General features: G+C 38.4%; 1 long non-coding RNA gene across 2 annotated transcripts in view; it reads left to right on the forward strand.

Moving 5' to 3' along the window:
* The window catches only part of LOC116445151, a 31,872-nt gene extending 12,172 nt beyond the window's left edge, over positions 1 to 19,700 (forward strand). The window contains exons 2-4 of one of the 2 annotated variants that reach the window (XR_004240677.1): positions 11,747 to 13,505; positions 13,988 to 14,939; positions 18,954 to 19,700. This is a non-coding gene — a long non-coding RNA (uncharacterized LOC116445151). Of the gene's footprint in view, positions 1 to 11,746; positions 14,940 to 18,953 lie in introns of both variants that reach the window. The other variant, XR_004240676.1, reaches the window with a different exon arrangement.
* The last annotated feature ends 1,579 nt before the right edge of the window (positions 19,701 to 21,279 follow it).

The raw sequence follows: 21,279 nt of genomic DNA on the forward strand, positions 1-21,279 counted from the left end.
TGCATTGTAAATAGATACACTGACATATGATGACACATTTCTTCTATTTTCTGAGATAACTACTGAATACCTGCTGTATTGTTCAAAACTGGCATCTTACAAAGAATCATCAGGAAAATCTGGTTCTCACAATGCTATGTACAGTGTTATAATGGCCATTGCAAACTTCAATTTTTGTGCTCTCCTTACTTTTCATACTTTTTTAAAATAGATACACTGTTAGGCAAAAATTACCTACTTTTTAGAACAACTCTATTTCTTACTGTCCTATGTCTCAGGGGTGCCTCCTAGATTGCTGAAAATAGGAAAAATCTCATTTTCCCCATCTTTTCTACTTTCTTTAACTGTAATCTAAACTCAACTTGCTAATTTTATTTCTAAGAGGTCATAATCCTTTTCCTTTAGAGTAGAGTTTATCTGTTGGAACAGAATCTGCCCAGATACTAATCCAAAAATAATTTCAAAACAGAAACCCAGCATTCTGTAAATCCAGGCTAATTCTCTTCTCTTCCTCCTTCCACCTGAGTAAACCAAGATGAAAATAATTTTTACTTAGCTTGTTTACTGCCAAAAGCATTCTGAACCAAATCTCCATCGTCTTTACAATACTTCTTGAAAATTACAGTAACTGTGTACTGTGTTTCAGATCTTAGTGATTTGTACTCAGGATGACCTTAATTTTTTTATCTTTTTGGGTCTTTGCATTAGAAGCTGGAAAGGAAAGCATCTCATGCAATAGCTGTCTAGGTATGGAGATCATCCAAGGTGTAAAGATTGTATTTATTTCTTCACCTAAAAATACTTGAGTGGTGAGTAGAGATTGAGGATCTGCATCAGTGACAAGAAACACAGAGCAATTCATTGGCATTACAGCTCCTGAAGGTCCTTGCAAACTCTGGTAGCTGGAATCTGAGGCTATCATCAGTGTCACAAAGAAACCATAAACCTTGTAAGACCTCACTTGAGGGGGTGAAATAACTTTGATTAATTTGGACTACTTGTACATATTGCAAAGAGAAAGGGAAAAATATCAATTACAGGGCAGTGCCCTGGCACTTTTTGAATTACTGTATCAGAAACTCTGTTGTGGAGATGTTTATCCTTCATCCCTTGAAGTGATCTCATCAGCCATGAATATACACAGGCATAAAGTTTTAGGCTCTGTTACCTGGTTTTACAAGTTTGTATTCAAAGACTTGTGCTGTCCTTTAGAAGAAAGCTCATCAGATGCAGCTGGAGCCCTAAGGAACTATTTTTCACTCTTTCTGTAAGGCTGTCCCATCTTTATGTGTGCTAGGACTAGATGGGCTGAAGCAGCCTACAAACTTGCTGGGTTTGAGCAGAACATCCTCTCTTTCCTTTCCCTCTAACCCTTGCCATGTCCCAGATGTACAGTGGCATTTGTCCCCCCATGCCAGCTTGTCTTCTGCTGCCTCTGTCTCCTCAGTGAGCTGACTCAGTGTGCTGTACTGGCAGGTAACTGACAAGAAAACATGAAATTATTTCTGCTGTCACCATACCATTTTCAAAAACATGTTTCTGCTCTTGCAAAAGGCAACAGGTGAATGCCTGCCAATGTCAGTGGGGAGACAGGCACCTTGTCCAGCTCTGTCTGTGTCAGGGCACATAAGCCAGAAAGTTTTTCTTCACAGAACAGTTTTCACTGCACACTGAAGTTGCAGGTATTGCCAGTGAGCTAGAGATTGCCAAAATATAGTTTTTGTAGAACGGTAAATTTTCCCCATTGGAACAGTAGCCAAAATGTGTAGAGCTAAAATATACAGCAGTAATTTACAGAAGTTAAAGCCAAACTCATTCCCTTGCCTTGTACTGAAAATCCTCACAGCCTCCCTCTCTAATATTGTCAAAGCAGTAGCTCAGTGCTATCAGTCACCCAATTACTGTAGCACAGAGAAGTTTGCCAGCTGTTTTGGAAAGTACATTACATGAAATCCTTGGCTGCTCTGAAGACTGAGGCAAAACTTTCATCACTAGAGCAGCTTTCCACTGTCTGTAGCAGACTTGATCAAAAAATAGATCTGATTTTCCTCTTTCTCTGTGTTAGGAATGTCAGAGATTTTGCCATCCCTGAGATCATAGTCTAGTCCTCCTTTGATATTTTAAGGAAATAGACCTAAATGTAGAAATTTGAAATATTCAGTAAGATTCTTAATATTTCTTCTCTGAAATATTCAGAGTCTTTACTCTGTCAGATGTAAAAAGTTAGCAATTAAAATACAAGGTCAAGAAAATAATACATGAAAGGCAAAGCAAGACAGCAGCAAAAAACTTTATTCTTCTAGTAGTTTTTCCATCCTACTATTCACAGCACAAAAGATGAGAAACTGGAGAAGTATAGGCATAAAATAAAATATATTCAGAAAATATGATTCTGTCACTAATGCAAACAAAAATGAAATCTTATCCAAAGGTGTTACAAAATAAGAATACATGTGTATTTAAAGAAATCTAAGCAAAGGCATTTTTCAAAGATCTCAAAGAGTATCACTGTCATTTTAGATAGTAGTAATGGGCCGCCTGTACTTGAAGTGTAGAATAACATAGACAGGTTCATTGAATGACAGTGTGAGAATCGTGGAAAGATTTTTAAGTATAAAACCAGAGAAATTATAAAAGATAGATCCATCATGATGTATGAAAACAGGAAAGACAAAAATGCAAAAACTTGTAGCAGACAGAAGTAATAGCCAGTACTGTACTTAGAAGAAAGATTAATTTAGCCTGACATTTGCTTTTAACACTGAGGTTGATCAGACAGTATGACAATTTGTCACCAGGGTAGAGGCAAAATAATTAATTAGGTGTCTTTAAGGAAACGTTAAGTACACTTATGAGGAGACTAATTTAAAATTATCATTGCCTGAAGCAGGTGTTTGGATTAGGTTATCTGAGATGTCCGTTCCAAAGCCATAATTTGTGGTCCTCCAATATCTTTTGGTCAGGCAAACATTCCCTTGCAAACAGAACTTAAAAAAAGCCTGAGTCCTAGGGGTTTTTAAAAAGTACTTGACAGCCTGACAGATGTCAACAGTAATTAGGAAGTTTTTATCATAGCATGTCCAATACATCCAACATGCTGTACCAGCTTAGAGATGCAGATAATGTTCAGTTTGTAAATCACATCACCTTGCTATGTTTTCCTGCAGTATAAGACATTTGGTGCAGTGAATACGAGTGTAGACTCTAAATAGTCAGCCAGTAAACAGAACATTTTTTTGCTTTGTTAGTAGTATTGCATCTTAAAATATATCTTTAAGTACTTGCCTGAGGCTAGAAAAATAATTTTACTTCCTACATAAAACATAACTAGATCTGAGACTACATTTCTGGACAGGGGCTGACTGTGTGCACGCAGGGGACAAAGCAAGCGAGGGAAAAATAATCTCTCTGTTGAGGCACAATGTTCTTAGGTTTTCTGAATTGACAGAATAAATTATTCTGTCTTCTGGCTGAAAGGGATATTTATAAAGAAAAATGGACAATTCACTGCAAGACAGACATATATCAGAATGAATAGCTTAGTTTTATCTACATGGAGTTTGAAATGATAGAGAGCCATTAAGGATTAAATGTTTGAGAGAGGGGGAAATTCAGCATTGAACCTCTGTTCAGGTCTTTTGGAAGATTGTCCACATGTGAATAATCCAGAAAGTGAAAGCATTGCTGTGTATTTCTGAGTGTGTGTGTATAATCTATTCAAATTTAGTCTTTATAATAAATATCTCTCTATATATGATAGCTATATATGGGGAGTGAACAGGAAAACAAACCGATCTAGGGGAAGTATATAACAAAAATAAACGCATGAAGAAATATCTTATAAAATTGTCATTTATCAAAACAAAATAGAGGTACTCTGACAATTTACAACTTTTACACTCTGAAGACTCCAGTGTGTTCTGATACTAACAGTTTCAACCTGATCTTTAGTACTTAGAGGAGGCTGCTGTTTTTAAAGCTTTGAACTGGCTCTGACGGAGGCTTTGGTGGCAAAAAATAAATGAAAAACAATCCACGTGCCTTTCTAGACTCATTACTGCTGTCAGAACTCTAGTTGCTATTCAGTCTTCGATTTTGTCTTGATAACAGCTGGAATTTTTGCAAACTACAGAAGCAAGCTGTTATTTTCAGTCTTAGTGCTTTCTCTGATTTTGTGCCATTTTAAGGGAAAGATGCTGCATTTACTTCCATTATATACAAGCTCTAACAGATCCATTGTTGTTATTTATACACCCTCACATATGGGTATGTTCTGCTGATTCCATTACATGCCAAAACGTTTCCGGTGGTTTTGATTTGCTTTTTTGGTTTTTTTTCTGACAAAGAGACCAGATCACTTGTCTACCCTGTGTTGTTTGGTTGGTTGTTTTCTGTTCAGCTTTTTCCAAAATATATGTTTATTTTCTCAAATTTCTGTGGTGGTTTTTTTTTACATATGTCTACTAATTCTAGAAATCAGATGAGCTTAACTCTGTCATAGCCCCATTCCATGGTTTTTTGGGTTTTTTTTAGTTCTCCACTCTTATAACATCTCTATGCTGTACAATTCTGTCCTTTTCCATACTGTTTCTAATTATTTTTTGTTCTGATACTTTTTTTTAATGTGGCGTCTTATCGTTACGGTTTTCATTACTCTCTCTAATGATATCGTTAAGCTATAAAATGGAACCTAAACTAAGTTCTATTTGCATTATTATGGTTACCTTGCATTTTGTTTAGGTCTATTTAATCTTCAATTTGTTACAGGATATTATATAACCATCAGTTGAAAATGATCAGTTTTGATGAAATTTCCACTGTTCTCTATCAATGCATTTTTTCCTCCTAGGTAAGGGACACATGAAAAAACTGCCTCAAGAGTATCATTCCACAATTGGTGCCATAAAAATAATTATTTGAGAATTTAAAAGAACCCAAACCAGAAGGAATATCTGAGGGGAATAATAAAACAGAATATGCCAGAAGCAGTCCTTTTTGCCATAGCCAGAAGCTCTTTCCCTCAGTCTAGCATCAAGGCCAAGAAAAATAGAGATTGGAAAATTTTCAACCCTTTATACACAAGTAATACAAGAAAATAATTTTCACTAAGATATACAACCTGTTTCCTTTGGTTTAGTTCATGTCTCAGCTCTGCACTTGCTGGGAAATTTTTCTTCTTTCTAGCCTTATCTTGAAAGAATTTGCAAGTGAAGGACAAATATTTGATAATGGTGCCACAATAATATATTTTAAATTGTTAATGCTGGTAAATGCTTGAAGTCAGGAAGCCTGAAAATTTTTGCATAATGAAAAGTATGACTTTTTTCCCTGTAATTCCAGTGTGAAACAAATTAATTACTTCAGTGAGTTTATCCAGTGCTTAGTACATATTAATGTAGAAGGCTCAGTGATAGGAATTATTTTATAAAGCGTGGTTTAAGATTAATGTTAGAAATTAATTCAGCAAGAATGTAATTGTTGTTGTTGTTGTGCCTGAAACACCTCACCATTCCTTAGTGGTGAAGATTGAGCGAGGTGGCCAAAGCAAGGCTGAATTAACTGTGGTTTGTTTTTCCCAAATCAGATCTAACTGATAGGATTTTTGCAAATCATATGAAGATAACTTGATAAGCAAGAATGAGTTTGCTGAGATCTTGCTTTTGCACTGGTTTGTTGTTGGTTCCATTTCACAGAGATAAAAGCTGAGGCACAGAGAAATAAAGTAATTAGTTCAAACTCACGCTTGTGGCTAAGTCAGGTATGCACGGTTAGGTCTTCTGCATCCCTCTTTCTTCTTCTTATTATTATATTTAATAATAAGGTTCACCTTTGGAGTGAACCACAGACTGGGAAAAAAGGAGAAAGAAATTAGGCAAAAAAAAGAAAAGGAGCTTTTTGGTACAGGCCATGTTAAAAACTAGAACTAAATACAGAATTCCCTTGCATTCTGAATTTCCAATGATGGGTATTGGCAAGGGAAATACTGGTTCTTTTTGTCAGAAGTGGGCACAGTTTCAGTTTCCTGAACTAATATGAACTATGGATCTTCTGCTGGAACGTCCATGTGCTCATGCTCTTGGAACAGTGATATTTTTATGTTTGCCTTTTTTAATCTTTATTGCTGCTAGCATGAACTATGGTAGCTATGCATTGCTCCCTCTTGCAGGTCTTCTGTAAACTAAATGTTTCATCTTCATATTGCTTGTGAATTTAAATTTAAGCACAAGTATGATATTTCTCTTCCAAGTGCAATAATCCTTAGGCATTCTGTTCAAATGTGTAATTTTCCCACTATTCCCTTTGAATCTTCAAACAGAAATGTGTCATAAATCTTTTGAATCTTGTTCTCTTGCATAATGCAGTAACATTGAATCCCTTAGTTTTCTGATTTAATAATGTTCACCATTAGTAGAACGTAGATTTTGCCTTAGTCTCCTTGTTACACCTTACAAAATTAAATTTTTAGATGCTGATAAAACAGTGGACACAACAGGGCTTTGGGAACTGGAAACAGAACAAAGAATCTGTTACATATTACATGATTGCTGGCTTGCATTTTGCTGACTATAGGTAAAAGCCTCCAGTGACAAGGAAGACATAAATAGCTCTCCCTTTAACTGCAACTTCGGAAAGCAGTGTAAAGCAGGTCTGATATGAAAGACACAACAATGCTTTCAATTATCTTTCCATAAATGCAGAAAACTAATGATTTTTTTTCTGAGTACTGTATTTTACTACTTTTTCATCTGCTTGTGTCTTTCTTATGTGTTTGTGTCTTATTTCTATAGCCGTGTCTTACTTTGAATTTATAAATTCCTTAGTTCAAAGGCTGTCTTTTTACATTGCATTTCTAAAATACCCTGTGATGGGCTCTTAGCAATTCTGACAATACCAAGATGATGTAACATTTGTGTTCCATTACAGATCTTGCAACTGCCATCAGGACTGTAATCTGACTGCACAGGGAACTAAATAAGTAGATAGAGAAGTACTTTTTACTCAGAAAAATGTGAAAGAACACAATAATGAAAGCAGGACAACAAACTAGGACACAACCACAACAAAATAACATGACCACGACAATCCAGGGAAGAGTTCGCTATTCCCATGGCTCTGAGGGATGGGACTTTCTTATTGCTTCAACATTTGTTTGTGTCTTTGCAGAAAGTAAGACTGTGTACAAAACCTGTGCAATGTTATATTATTACAGTGGTTTTGAGGCTGATAAGTCAAGCCCTCAACAGATGGGAAATGATGCAAGAATTAAGATCCACATGCAAACTTAATTTGGCTTTTTGTGATTATGCTTTCTAATTCCGTCTGCAATCTCATCATTACATACTGTGTTTTTTCATGGCACATCTGCCTGATTGAGTGCTCACTTTTTAAATAGATTTTCAGTATTTTGTTTACTCATGTGGCTCCTGTGCCTTACCTCTTTCATTTTTCAAAACCGGTTCTAAAGGGTTGTTGAACTTTCTCTGAGACTTCTCATTCTGTTTGTATTTGCACCCAACAACTACAAAAATAGAAATGAACATATTTTCAGAGCATCTCTGTAACATGAAGCAGTACTAGAACATCCATTTTATATCTGGAGGACTGAGAAACAAAAGAAGTAAAAAAAGCCCAGTTCCTGCTTGCTCTGAGTTGCCAATGCAAGACTTTTTCAGTGCATTTAGCACATTAGACAGCTTCTGACCTGTGGGCCTGTGGACTGGGCACCTTTCACAGCACAGCCATGGCTCATTTTCACAACATACTGTTCCATTAAACTGAGCCCTGATTCCTGTTGCAGTTAAAGTGCACAGCATTTATGTAAACCTTCCACCATACAAAGCCATGCAAGTGGGTTGAAAAAAGATTGCAGAGAAAAAAGCAAGAAGTGCATTGCCAATGTTTTGTGAGCTTCATGATGCTTTAAAAGTAGCTTGCAGGTAATATTCTGGTTTTTTCCATTTTTTGATGGCTTGTTTGTTTTTAATTCAGAAACAGGAGTGGAATATCCCATAATGTGATATCAGCCTGGTGTCTTCATGGTTTTCCTGCATGTTGGCAACAACTACAGGTACTTCAGAGAACTCTGCAGCTTGAAGCTGGTGAGGTAACTCCCAGTCAAGGCAGATAGTCATTCTTGATGAAGCAATGAGAGCCTTTGCTGAGGAGTTTTACACATATTTGCTGAGAGCATGTGAATGCTGAGACATGAATTTTTAATTCCATTCCAGGTATAGTTCTTGCTGTTTCTCCTTAAGATCAATCCTTTCTGTCCCATGTTTCCAGCATTTCTTTATTAGAGTATTTTATAGCTCAGTCTCTGTTATGCTTTCCTGGATTTCTCACGTCAGTGAGAATGTTCCTGTAGAAACATTCCCATTCTCCTTTCCTAGACTTTATGCTGTTCCTCTCCTTCAGTCCTCCAGCTCCACCACTGCTCTCTGGGCAGCTGAGCCTCCTCATTTATTTTTTCTCTCACTCCCCATGGCTGTCTCCTGTACCTTCCTCTTCTCACCTAAGTGGTTCTTCATCTGCAAATCTGCACCCTGAACTATTTCACAACAGGGTCCCTTCCCACAATCTGCTTGCCCGTCCAGTCCTAGTTCTTCTCCAGTATCTGGGACTGTCATAAAATCCAGAACCCTTCTTGTTTATTCTCATTTGTTCACACTCTGAAAACATCTACTCACTGGCTTTGAGTCATCTTTTTCCTCTACAGGAAAGATGGGAAGGGACTCAATATCAAGGTGTGTGGTGATAAGGGTAATGTCTTAAACTGAAAGAGGGTAGACTCAGATTAAATATAAGGAGGTATTCTTTACTGTGAGGGTAATAAGGCACTGGCAAATATTGCCCAGAGAAGTTGTGGATGCCCCATCCCTAGAAGTATTTAAGGTCCATTGGAAGGGGTTTTGAGCCACTTGGTCTAGTGGAAGGTGTCCCTACCCATGGCAGGGCTATTGGAGCTGGATGATCTTTAGGGTCTCTCCCAACCTTTTACCATTTTATGATTCAGTGATTCTGCTCATCATCTTAAACTTGTCTTCTCATCTACTGGTCTTGGTTTTCCTCTTGATCAAGCTCCCATTTCAAGAGTCTGCTTACCTTTTTCAGACTTTCAGTCTCATCCTCTTCTTGGGGAACACTGCACTTCAGTTTCTGGCCTGCAACATGCACAGCATAAAAAATACCTTTTGAGGTCTTATCTTGCAAACATTAAGAATTTTCTGTTGATATGTGCAAATGACATTTTTTTCAGGAGTTATATCTTATTTGGAAAAGAACAGATATTCATAAGTAAAAAGGAAGGGTGCTCTGAAGAAAACAGCAGCATGTCCTGATAAACTGCATATCCCTGCTCTGTACCATAGGGATAGGGCAACATGTGGGAAATGTGTTTAAATTTTTTAATAATTACAATAATTTTGGCCCATGCCCATGTCAACCTTATCCCAAATCTTGGAAACATTTTATGAATTTTGGCTGACAGTAATTATGTAAACTTCAAGAAAATAATTTCTTCATCCAGATGTCTGGCACACACGATTCCAGCTGGAATAGCTGTAAACTTGATTAAGTTCTCATCTGCCTGAAAGCAAAGCCCTATGAGAGAATGTATCTTGCAGTGTGAAAGATGGGTGATTCAGAAACTGTCCTATCAGGACCTATGGAGAGTGGCAGGGTGGGTGTGAGCCCATAGGACCACAGGATCAGAAGATGAAGTTTTGGCAAAGGGTTATTACAGAACACAGAAAAGAATGGGAATGAGAACTGTGAGGAAGGAGAACAAGAGCAAGACTGGAGCAGTGAGGAAAGCACTGGACAGACATAGGTGGAAGAAAGCAGTGTTCAACAGACACACCACAATCCCCACATAACTCCCTCATCCATTTGTCCCACTGAATCACCATGTTGCCCAGGTATTCCATCATGACACTTGGCTCAGCCATCCCCACTTTATTGCCATTGTTTTAGTAGTGTGTTCCTCGCTATTATCTAGTAATATATAGGAGAAGAGGAGATCATTACTGGTTCCTGGGAGTTGCTTTTGCTCCTGAGTCCTTGTCTACCCACTGAGCTCATGGACCTGTGTATATCCAGGCACACAGGCCCAGTGCTTCTCCAAGAGGTACTGTGCCCAAGAGCAGATTGGGAAGGGAACTTGGCTCAGTCTCACAGAAGCACAAAGACACGTTCCCGCTCGTGCTGTGATTTCTCTCACACACTGTGCAACAATGGAAGCAAGCAGGAGTGGGATGACCCATTTGTTTGGTTGCCATGACAATGTGTTACCCAGTATGGAATACTGCTCTGAGCAGCCTTGCTGTTTGGCTGCTGTGGGATGATGATACTCTAAAAAAAATAACATAAGAGAGTCAGCCATTGTCATTTCACTGCACGGCATTGACCTCTGCAAGATGAGAGGTGCAGCTCATCTGAAGTGACAGAGGTCTGCTGCTCAGAATATAGCATTTGTTTGAAAAGGAGGTTATGGTTTTTTTCTGAAGAGGGATTGGATGAACGAGATGGGGATTTATTTATTTCTTTGAAATTCCAAGAGGGGTCATTTAATTTCTAATGCTGCAAATAAAATACCTGAGGAAATCAACAGTGGCTTATAGATGTAGGGACAGAACTGTATTCACATTGCAGCAGAAAGAATACTTTCCCTGGGGTGAAAAATGCTGAGATCTATAAGTGGGTAGGCATCAGAAACATGTATAGATACGCCTGAGGTCTGATTTAGAATGGCGGATAAACTCTTCTGTATTTGACACATGAAACAGGCAGCTCTTGCTCTCCCTACCATGACCAACTACCTCAGCTGGTGTAGAAAGGAAAAATACTTCACCAGCAGCTTATTATCTCCCAGAGATAACTTTCTTTAAAGAAATACTGGTTTCTCAAATACAGATCACACCAGATATATGCCTTTAAGGGTTTTACTGAGTCTTTGAGGCATTTTCCATATGCCTTACCTTTTGTTGCAGCTTGCTACAAGACAAAGATGACTTTTATCTTTAATTTTGTACTTTCTTATAGAAGTGCTTATGATATTATTATTATCATTATTATTACTATTATTATTATTAAGGATGAGAATAATACTTTGTATTGCTGTAGAACTTAGGTATTCAAAACAAGAGTCTTGTACCAGCCTCTGTACCTACTTGCCCATTTTTATTTAAACTTCTATACTAATTCTTTTCAAAATGTATGTAAGTGAGCAAATATATAATGTATCCATCTAGATCAGATGTAATTTATTTCTATCCTTCAGGAGATTTGGGAATATACATCAGTTCCTGTCACAGGGAGGGATGTGCTTTGCAAATCTCTATTCCCTTGACAAGAACAGCTCTTAGCAGCAGGCAATTTCCCTGTGTAACACTCCTGGATCTTCCCTCCCTCTGTTTATTTGCTGTTAACAAGTTTGGCTCTCCTTGGAATTTCAGTTCAAATTGGCTCAAAACAATGTCAAAGCAAAGTGTATACATGCATGTTAGAGATGAAACAATGAAGACTTGAGTTTGTGTTTCTCTTTAGTCTACATGAGTATTTCTACTCACCAGTTTGACCTGCTTTTCAGTAATGAAGACCTTCTCCCCCTTTTAATGGAATTTTCTCCAAAGGAATTTTCTAATTTGTATATCACTGTAAATGGGAAACATTTATGGGGTTTACCAAACATAGATGTTGCAAAAAAGAAAATTAATAACTTTCTCTAATATGATAACTGGTTTTCTAGACAGCAGAAAGGGGAATGAAACCATCTATCTGGATGTAAACCAAGCAGTGTGTCGTGGCTTGGAAATACTGATCAGCTCTTCCGTGACACTGGAAGGATGGCCCTTTTCCTCAGAATGGAGTGAGAGTCCCTTCCCCCTGCCTCTGGCAGTGTTGTGAGGTGGTATCAAATAACAACAGGGTCCTGGCCTCACCCCTCATGGCAATTGCAAAAAATTAACCCTGTTCCTGTCTGAAACCGGAACAGGGGCACATGGGAATTTAGTTAAGTGCAAAAGTTGGAAATTAAAGTGCAGGAACTGTAACCATGGTAAGAAGTTGGTTAGAGGCATGATGGCAATAGGAAAAGTAGAAAGGGAAAGTATCTGGCTGGACAGAGGGAGATTACTGGAGTTCTTTTTGAGTATTTTTCCAGATTAACCTTGTTTACTGTTTTCAGTAATGAATTTGGCACGAAAATTAGAAATGTGATGAGGAAACCCCTCATGTTGCAGTTGGACAAGATCAGATCTCCATAAAAGAAATAACACAGGAGGAAGCAAGTAGATTAATAGGAGGTGAAATGAGATAGAGGTAAATTAAATGGCATGTAAGTTTGTTCATTTGAGTACTTGGATTTTAAAAGTCAGGAGCTCATCCATGGGAAATGACTGAGGAGAAGGACCAGACCACACTGTAATAGTGGCTCTGTTACTGATTGCTGTTGTCAGTGACATACAGTTGCTGAGAAAGCAATCCATGAATGGGCACTGCAAAATCTTCTTAATTTGAAGTGTCCCCACAACCCAACCACTCATTTGCATATGATGACCCAGAAAGGCGATTAATGTGTGGTTCAGAGGGAAGAAAATGGCGAGACCTGGGGAATAACCAGTGTGATCAGAAGAGACTGCTGAGCTCAACCCAGTCTGAGAACAGCTGCTTTCTATACACATATCACTGAGGATGGAATAGAGGACCTGTACAGAGGACAAGACTAGCACCAAATCAGATTGGTTGGAACTGGCTGTTAATTAAATTTGGCTGGAAATTTGAAGAATTCTTACCAAAGAGTATTGAATAACCTTTTAAAAGGAATATCAAGGGCAAATAAAACACATGCCACGAATGGGGTAAACCCACTGTTTTAAAATTGTTACTGTTTGGCCTCTATCCCTACCATACGATTTATCTTACAGATATAACACTTTCTCCTGTTAGCCTTGTCAAGTGAAGGATGATTAAATTTTTAATGCATATCCTTCAATTCAAAGAAATATTATGTCTGTTTCTATTTTAGGACTTGCTTCTTTCTTGTTATCAAGTTATCAAGTCCCTATACTAGCAGTTTCCAAGTACATGGAAGCAGAAAATCGCTCTCTCACTTTCCTTTTTAAGGCTGTTGTAGAAAACAATTAATTAATTTGTTTATGTCTGCATATATAGGATGAGTGAGGATGGCTTGTTTATGTATAAATAAATGACTGAAGGGAAACTAAATAATTTTAAATGAATGCTACATTTGGAATTTTTTTTGAAACTCGTGGTTAATTTTGTTTCCAAGAACTGCTTCTAAAATATCATCTCATTTGAGCTCACACATTCACAAGCCTCCATATCTTAACAGTTTCCTGGGACAGCCATCGTGAGAGGTCGCTGCCGAACAGAGATGATCAATGGGATTTCCAGTTTTTTCTTGCCAAGGGTTTGCCCCTTTGCCCCTTGGAATCCAGATTAGAGCTACTGTCTCTGAGGAGAATGCAGTCTGGAACTTGTCCCCTGTTAGTAATGGAATTCATCCTTCAGTATTTGCTTCCTTCATGCAGTAGGCTATCACTCATAGATGTGAAGTATTTTTGGCGTATTCTTTTAAAGCAGTGAGACCTGAAAATTTTACATGTTGCATCAAGAACAATCAAGAACAAACTGGACAGTGGACTCTGATTTCCTGTGCAGTTTCTTCAGATGAAAGTCCAGGCTTACACACAGACAGCTCAGTAACAGATGTCATCTCTTGAGATTTAGGCTGGTGGGTGTAAGAATCAATGACAAAAAATGTACAATATCTGAAAAAGAATAGGTACGCAAGAGCATCACGTAAGTATTTACTTGGAAATTTGAAAACAAAATCAAATTATTAATTAAACATAAATTGCTTTGTCAGAGTAATTCTGGAAGCATTCTTTATTTACTGGGAACTGCTGAAAATAAACACATTCCTGAAGCACCTTAGAAACATGTTTTTTCCTTCTGATCTGTGCAGATGGTAGACTCCTGATGACTGCTGCTTGGGAGAATTGGGAAATCAAATAAGACTCTTTAATAGAATATAGAAGAATAACAGCATTATGAAGATATCTTACATTAGTCAGTTCTCTGAGAAGGCTTTGCCTGGGCTTCATCCTGGAGTGATGTCTCAAAGACTGAAATGTTTCAAAACCCAAATAAACAAGATTGTAATGGAACATGGACTAAACCAGTTGCTTTAAAACAGAGGAACCTGGAAATGACTGGGTGGGAAAGAATGTAGATATTTACACCCTTTGAATGTCTACAAACAAAGAAGAAACAGCAAGGACACTGAAGAAACAACTAGCAAAAGTAATCAAAACTACTAATAAGTATTTATTAATACTCATGAGAAACAAAGGATCTGCCGGAAAATTTGTAGGGTCTGCTCATGGACAGGGTATCAAAACATGCTCAGAGAACACAGAGCAATTTCAGAGGTGGTAGAAACTTTTTCTGCATCACTGTTCATGGCAGAAGAAATGAGGGATATTCCTATTGAAAAATCATTCTTTATGGGGGACACGTCAATTGAAGTGATTCTGAAGGGATGCTGGAACTGACTGAAAAAATGAACAGTCACACATCCTCAGGACCACAATGTATTCACTCATGGGATCCAAAGGAAGTCAAGGATGAAATAGCTGAATTACTAATCATGGTGTATGCCCTTTTACTTAAATTGCATCTGTACCTGACGACTCAGGGGTGACATTAAGTCTGTTTTTAAAGAAGAGAAATTAAGAGAAAATTAGTAGAAACTATAATAAAGGGTGGAATGAATGGTTATGTGATACATCTGATTTAACTGGCAAGAGTCAACCTTGGTTCTTTTAATGAAGAAGTCAGTATGGATTTTCTTTGTACAGAGAAGCTCTTCATTGCAAATCTTTTACAGTTCTTTCCAGAATTCAATATAAATATGGGTAAGGATGATGTGATTGATAAATCCTTAGGTTTTCAGAATTCTTTTGATAGTCTTTCAGTTTTACTGCAACTTTGCACCTGTGATGTAGGAGACACAGCAGGGAGCAAAACGAACCATTGTCTTACCATGGTTGTGCTTATATTCTGATGTAGACAAGATGACTCCTGCCCAGTCTATCCTTGCAAGTACACGGTTGCTTCTATAGTTGGTTTCCAACAAAACAGAGTATTTCTGAATTGCAACAAACACAAAGCAATCCCTTCTGGTCCTGGGGTATTTATTACTACCATCTGAGAGCCCCAGATTTCCACTCTCTGTTCCTCTAAAGAGTTTCTCAGTCTATGCATGTGCTGAGGGCTCACTGCTCTTAGAAGAAACTCTCCTCTTGTGCCACAGACACTCCACTTCCAGTAGTAAACCTATCCTCTGAAAAGCAGAAATCTTCTGCTTTCTAAAGGGACCAACCTCACTCGGTTAGTCCCTTCATGGAACATGACTTAAAACAAGATTAAACAGCCAAAGAGAGGTTGTCCATCACAGCTATGGGCAAATGTGAACATTTCTGCTGGCAAGCAAGCTGATCAGCAGGAAAGCTTTGGAAACACCTGCTTCCAACTCACAAGTGGAAGTGTCCTTAGTGGGCTCAGAGTCATGCAGGCTGTTCAGATATCAACTCAACTTCATCCTGGTATGTTGTGTTTGAGAAAACAGGCAAAGAGACAGTGTAAATTGTTCAGGGAGACAAGAGGGACATTATGCCACACTGGTCAATGACAGATGAATGTCTTGTAGTAACCACGATCAAATAAAAAGCTGTTATTCTTTCTAACTTATATTCAAGGCCTGGCAGCTTGAGAATTTGACAGCTACAGCAGGGTGCCCTCTGTGGAGCAGATATTGTGGTGGCAAGGGATCTATCCCTTTATGTCCTCGACAGAAATCTACCAGATTTTATGTCCCATTTATGCCTTTTTGACAACTGAAAAGTAGTTGACTTCTGATGACAGGAGCTGGATTGATGTGTATTACAGTCATTTCTCAGCAGTGTAATTTTTTTCATCTTTACTTCAGATGTTCACAGCTATTCTCTTGCCATCTGAGTATCACTAGAACACTAAGACACAGTAATTTTCATCATTCACCCCTTCAATTCACACCAGTTTTTTCTCTTGCTTCTCTTGTGTGGACAATACAAGTGCCTTTCATTATTTTACAAATGTTATTTTACAATTTTAGTCTTATCTATAAATTGTTGATGATATAATTTAGATATTTCCCAGTGTTTTAATCCAAAAAATGATAGAAGTCCCAATCCATTACTGAGTTTAAAATAAAAATAGCTGAATCAGCCTGGAGATTCATAGTATCTGTTAGTATAAGCAGCAGAGTAGGCATTACCATGTGGTGACACATACTCTCCTCATCTTGCAGCAGTGTGTGCCGCAGAGATTTCATGAGGGGTATAGTTGTGTAGTACAAAATTTGGGGAAAGAGATCATCAACCAGGATGCAGTTGTACAGATCTCCCCAGGTGCCAGAGGGCCATGTTTTTCCTGTTTCCTCAGCTGGCTGCTGTGTGAAGGTCAGAGATGTGGGTTAAGATAGACAAGAGATAAAAATGGCTAAAAAACATGGGTGGTGTAAGTTGGTGGAGTAAAAAATAACTATATTTTCATCATTGTGCTGGAAATATTTTGGCCAGAGATAAATATCAAGCTATTCATTTAGGATTGGATTTTGGAGTTGTTGGGTTTTTTAGTATACTATGTATGTAAAAATATCCCTCTTCTTTCTGTTCCTCTTTTTAAAGACACAAAGAGACCATAGGTCTTACGATAGTGTAAATGATCTCCTTCAAATTTTATAGTTCTTAATTAGCTAATTTATACAGAATGAGGATTGGGCTCATGTTCTTTGGAATTCGGTGATGGATAGCTCCGCAGGAAAACATCAAGTATAAACAAGAAAACCTTAACCTTCAACACGGAAAAATAAATAATCTGAAAAACCTACAGGAAAAACTTAAGGAAATGGAGTTTGGTAAATGCAAAAGTGTAATTTATTAAAATTCTTGGAGAAAGTTCAGGAAAAATAAACACACGTTATTGCAGCATAGGAACACAGATATTATTATTATCCTTCTGTCCTAATGAAAGATGCCATAAGAAATCAGAGTGAAATGTGTTCCAGTAAACATAATTAAAAGGAAAAATGTGTAGGATTTATAAATAGAAATATGCAAAGGATATGATGGCTCACTCTAGTGGGAAGTGGTATTTCAGGAGAAAAGTTCCTATTTATCTTAAAAAAGGTTTGCAGAAACACTGAACAGCCTCCCAGCCTTACTTTCCCAGAACACGAGGGAGGCAGCTCACGCTAATGCAGAACCCAAGTGCGTTTTGGCCGCACACTGCACAGCAGGGCTGGCGTCTGTAATGTTGGGGTTTGCTTTCTCTGTTGATAAGGACAACTCGTGTCATCATCTGAGTTTTTCAACTCATTTACCAGCTCTACTTCTATTTCAGAGAAGGCAAGGGCATAGATGTGTCTGGAATTTCTAGTGGAAGGCAAGGAATTTTGTAAATGAATTTCTGGATAAGTCCCATCTACAAACAGTTCCTACCCAATGGAAAAGACATTTCTTCACCTGTTGTTATGATAGGTTTCCTTGAAAGAACTCAGAATTATTAATTATGACCTAAACTTACAACCTGGATTGATATTCTTCAAGAGCCATGTAGAGCTCTTGCAGAACAAATGACATAAAATTCAACCTTACTCCAAAAATGAAAACAACTCTTACTAAAAGATATATCTTGGTGTTCACGTCAGTGGGCTTATAATTTCATATACTGGGCACATTTCTTTGCTAATTACCAAGACGTTATTCTGGTACAAATAACATTTTCAATTCAAATAGAAATTTGAGTTTTAAGTAGAAAATTAACCTTGGTTTATTACTGGAAGAATTCATGTGCCAAAGCCTAGGTATTTTCATTGTCTGCCTTTAAAAGGAAAGGAATCCCTTTATATTTCCACGCACAAAATGTGGTCACATAAAGGCAAAAGGTGAATAAAGAGCATTTTTCTTAATTTATACATCCTTGTTTTCTTGGCTATCTGCTGTGAAATATCATTTGCTTTTAGTACGAAGCCACAGGTATCAAACTGATTGGTACAGTTTCTTTATGAGAACTCGCTGCAAGTTGGGGAACACCTTCTATTTCACAGTGGGTCTGTCTTTTAATTTGAGTAGCTGATGCACTGTGGCTGGAGGAAGGAATAGCGAACTTTTGATTTCAGTCAGCTTTCCCGAGGTACACACAGATGAGCACACAGATAAAGCGGACAAAGAAAGGGAAAAGCTGTAATTGCAATGCTCTGCAGGCTGGAAGGCAGCAAGCTCTGCCTTAGCTCTTCTGAAGCAGGATGCAAGCAAAGGACAATGCCACACTAGATGTCTGCTGTTCCTGCTGGTGAGAAGAGCGAGGGACAAGCTTGGCTACACCATCTCTGCTGTGAAAACCTGGTTAGGCACCATGTTTTTGCCTTGGGACCTGTATGGTAGCCTATTACTGTCCCTGCCCGGCTCCAGGGGGGTCTGTGTGCACCCACAGAAGCACGGGTGGGTTCAGTGCTACAGTCGGTAGCAGAGTCGAGAAGGGCATTTGCGTGCATTCTGGCAGGAGCATTTAGTGCTGCTACACTGTCAAAGGTGGCAGAGACAAACACCAATATGATCCTGAAACTCTCACTTTTATCTGGGGGAGGGGCAAAGGCAGGACCAGAGAACAGGGACCAATGGGGAACTCTGGGGGAGTGATGAGAGGTAGAGGCTGACAGCCAACCGGGGAATCCAAACTGGGATAGATTAACATAACAGGACACGCATTCTGGGAGAAGCCTCTTTCTCTTACCCTGACCGCTATGTCTCTGGCACCAGAGACTGTTTTACCAAGAGCTCTCTGTCCCTTGTGCCACACGCTAATCAGCCACATACATACCTTTTCAGCCCTGACCCAGCGTATTTACTCGCCATCATCACCCACGGACTCAGCATCGTCACCCAGGGGTGGATCTTCAGAGGCTCAGGAGAGCGACTGGACCTTTGCTGTGAGGGCTGTGCAGCCAGACAGGAGAAAGAAGAAAGGAAGATCAGTGCTGCTTTGGGGATACCTCCCTGAAGATACTGGGTGGGTGGGGGTGGATTTTCTTTATATGAGCATGTGGTTTTTTAAGAGGAAGAGGGCTCTCCTCTCATGACAGCAGCTCCTGGAAGGGCACTGACACCACAATTTTGCACCGCATGCATTTCTAAATGCTAAATGCACTGCATGCTTTTCTCATTTACTGTCATCAGTTGCTTTGTTCCTTTCTTTCTCATGCGGGAATAAAGACTGCCTGAGAGTTGTCTTACCAAAATGACTGTGGAAGTAATTTATCTGGGTTGAAACAGGACCAACCAGCAAACCTCACATCCAGGGGAGTGGTGGAGGAAGGGTGAGATTCAAAGAGTAGTGCTGGGGTTTTTTTGCTTCCTATGATTCTCTTGCACCTATGGAGAATTTCAAATGACTGATTTAGGGCAACTGGAGGCTTATTGCCAAGTACTTGATCTGGTAATGCATCCCTATATTCTGTGCTGACTTGTGGGGGACTGAAACAAGATTATCCTCAGTGAAATAAATTCTCCTACTGAGGATGTAAAAGAACTCGATTGTCTTCTGCAAAGCAACTCCAGAAATGAAAAATAGAAACATGAATAGCTAATGGCTTATTCTTTTTCTTAAGGAAAAAAAAAAAAAAAAAGGAAGGGAAAAGGAGGGACCTCCTGCAACACTAAAGGCTTGGATGATGCAGAAAGTCAATTCTTGGTTCTGTCTTTTAATAAATACACAATGCTGTTGAGGATATTGTCTCTCTTTCCTGAGGAAATCCAGCATGCTCTTAACAATTCCTGTACTTTGCCAGGCAGACATCAAAATTACATGGCTAAAAATGTAATATCCTTCTTTCTATACATGCAGATGGTACAAAAATATAACCCTTTGAGATCAGATAATTTAAAGATGGCTGAAATTTTCAAATGAAGTATTTTTGGTGGAAAAGATGTGTTTCTAATAAGCAGAAATGTCTGCTCTCAGAAATTTCTTATTTTCATTATAAACCTGAAAAGGGACCACAACGAGAGGAAATTCTTGCCAAGTTTTGAAATTTTTTTTTGCTTTCATGTTTGTAAATGTATACAGAAGATCTAAATGGTCTGCAATAACTCTTCTGCCTTCAGCTAACACAAACCCATTTTTTACTAAAGATTTTTTTTATAAAGTGATAAGACAATTTCAGTCTTTCTATAGAAATAAATGATTTTGATTCAATATTCCAAAAAATAATTTGTGTCATCCAAGTACGAGAGGATATCATCATCTCACATCTGCAACAAATAACAGTTTATGAGAAGAGAAAATTATAACCCCTTACTATAAATGTTCATTTTTAGCCTTCATATGCACATGATCCATGTGGAATTCCCATGTGTTTTAAAATGCAACATGCTTGGCCTACTGCTAGGATAATACATTTAGTTACATTTCCTGTTATGGTTTATTCAAGGTTTTATTCAACCCTATTTCCTAAAACACTTCTACAAATTGTAGATTAAAAAAGCTGAACCCTTAAGGTAATATAAAGCAATATTATAGGTTTTCATTAAATCTCACTGAAAAGGGTGGACTGTTATAACCACAAGACATTGACGTAAATTCAAAAACATATTCTGATCCTGTTACAAAAAATGGTTTCTTCCACCATAAGTTTATGCTTCTTACTGCACACAGTGACTCACGCACTGGCATGAAGAGATGCACAGAGCCAGGCTTGACAAGCCAGCTGCCACAACAGGAAGAGCTTCTCCATGCCAAGGCACTAGGCACAAGCTCCAAACCCGCTTGGGCTGCCATGAAAACTGATAAGGAATTTTGCTGTCAGTTGGCTGGAGGATGTCCACGCACCAGAGCAACCAAGCCAGAGGGAAGGCTTCTACAAGACCTACATTTTAGTCTAATCCATTCCTTTGAGACTGGCTGGGAGCAGGACTCTAAAAATGCCACATTTGAGGCTTAATGCTGACTTAAAGGAGTGTCAAAAAGCTATTAAAGGCAAATATTTCTCTTAGGTCCTCCTGGGTGTAGAAACATCACTTTTCATGTGCTTACTAAAGTAGTGGGGAGGCATCAAAGAAACAAATGACTCCATCACCATTCTTTTTAAAAAATATCCCTCAAGTATTTCACTTTGAACTATCCAATTAGGAATAAAAGTAAATATAAAATAGGAAT

This window comes from Corvus moneduloides, chromosome 6 (assembly GCF_009650955.1).
Source record: "Corvus moneduloides isolate bCorMon1 chromosome 6, bCorMon1.pri, whole genome shotgun sequence".
Lineage (NCBI taxonomy): Eukaryota > Metazoa > Chordata > Aves > Passeriformes > Corvidae > Corvus > Corvus moneduloides.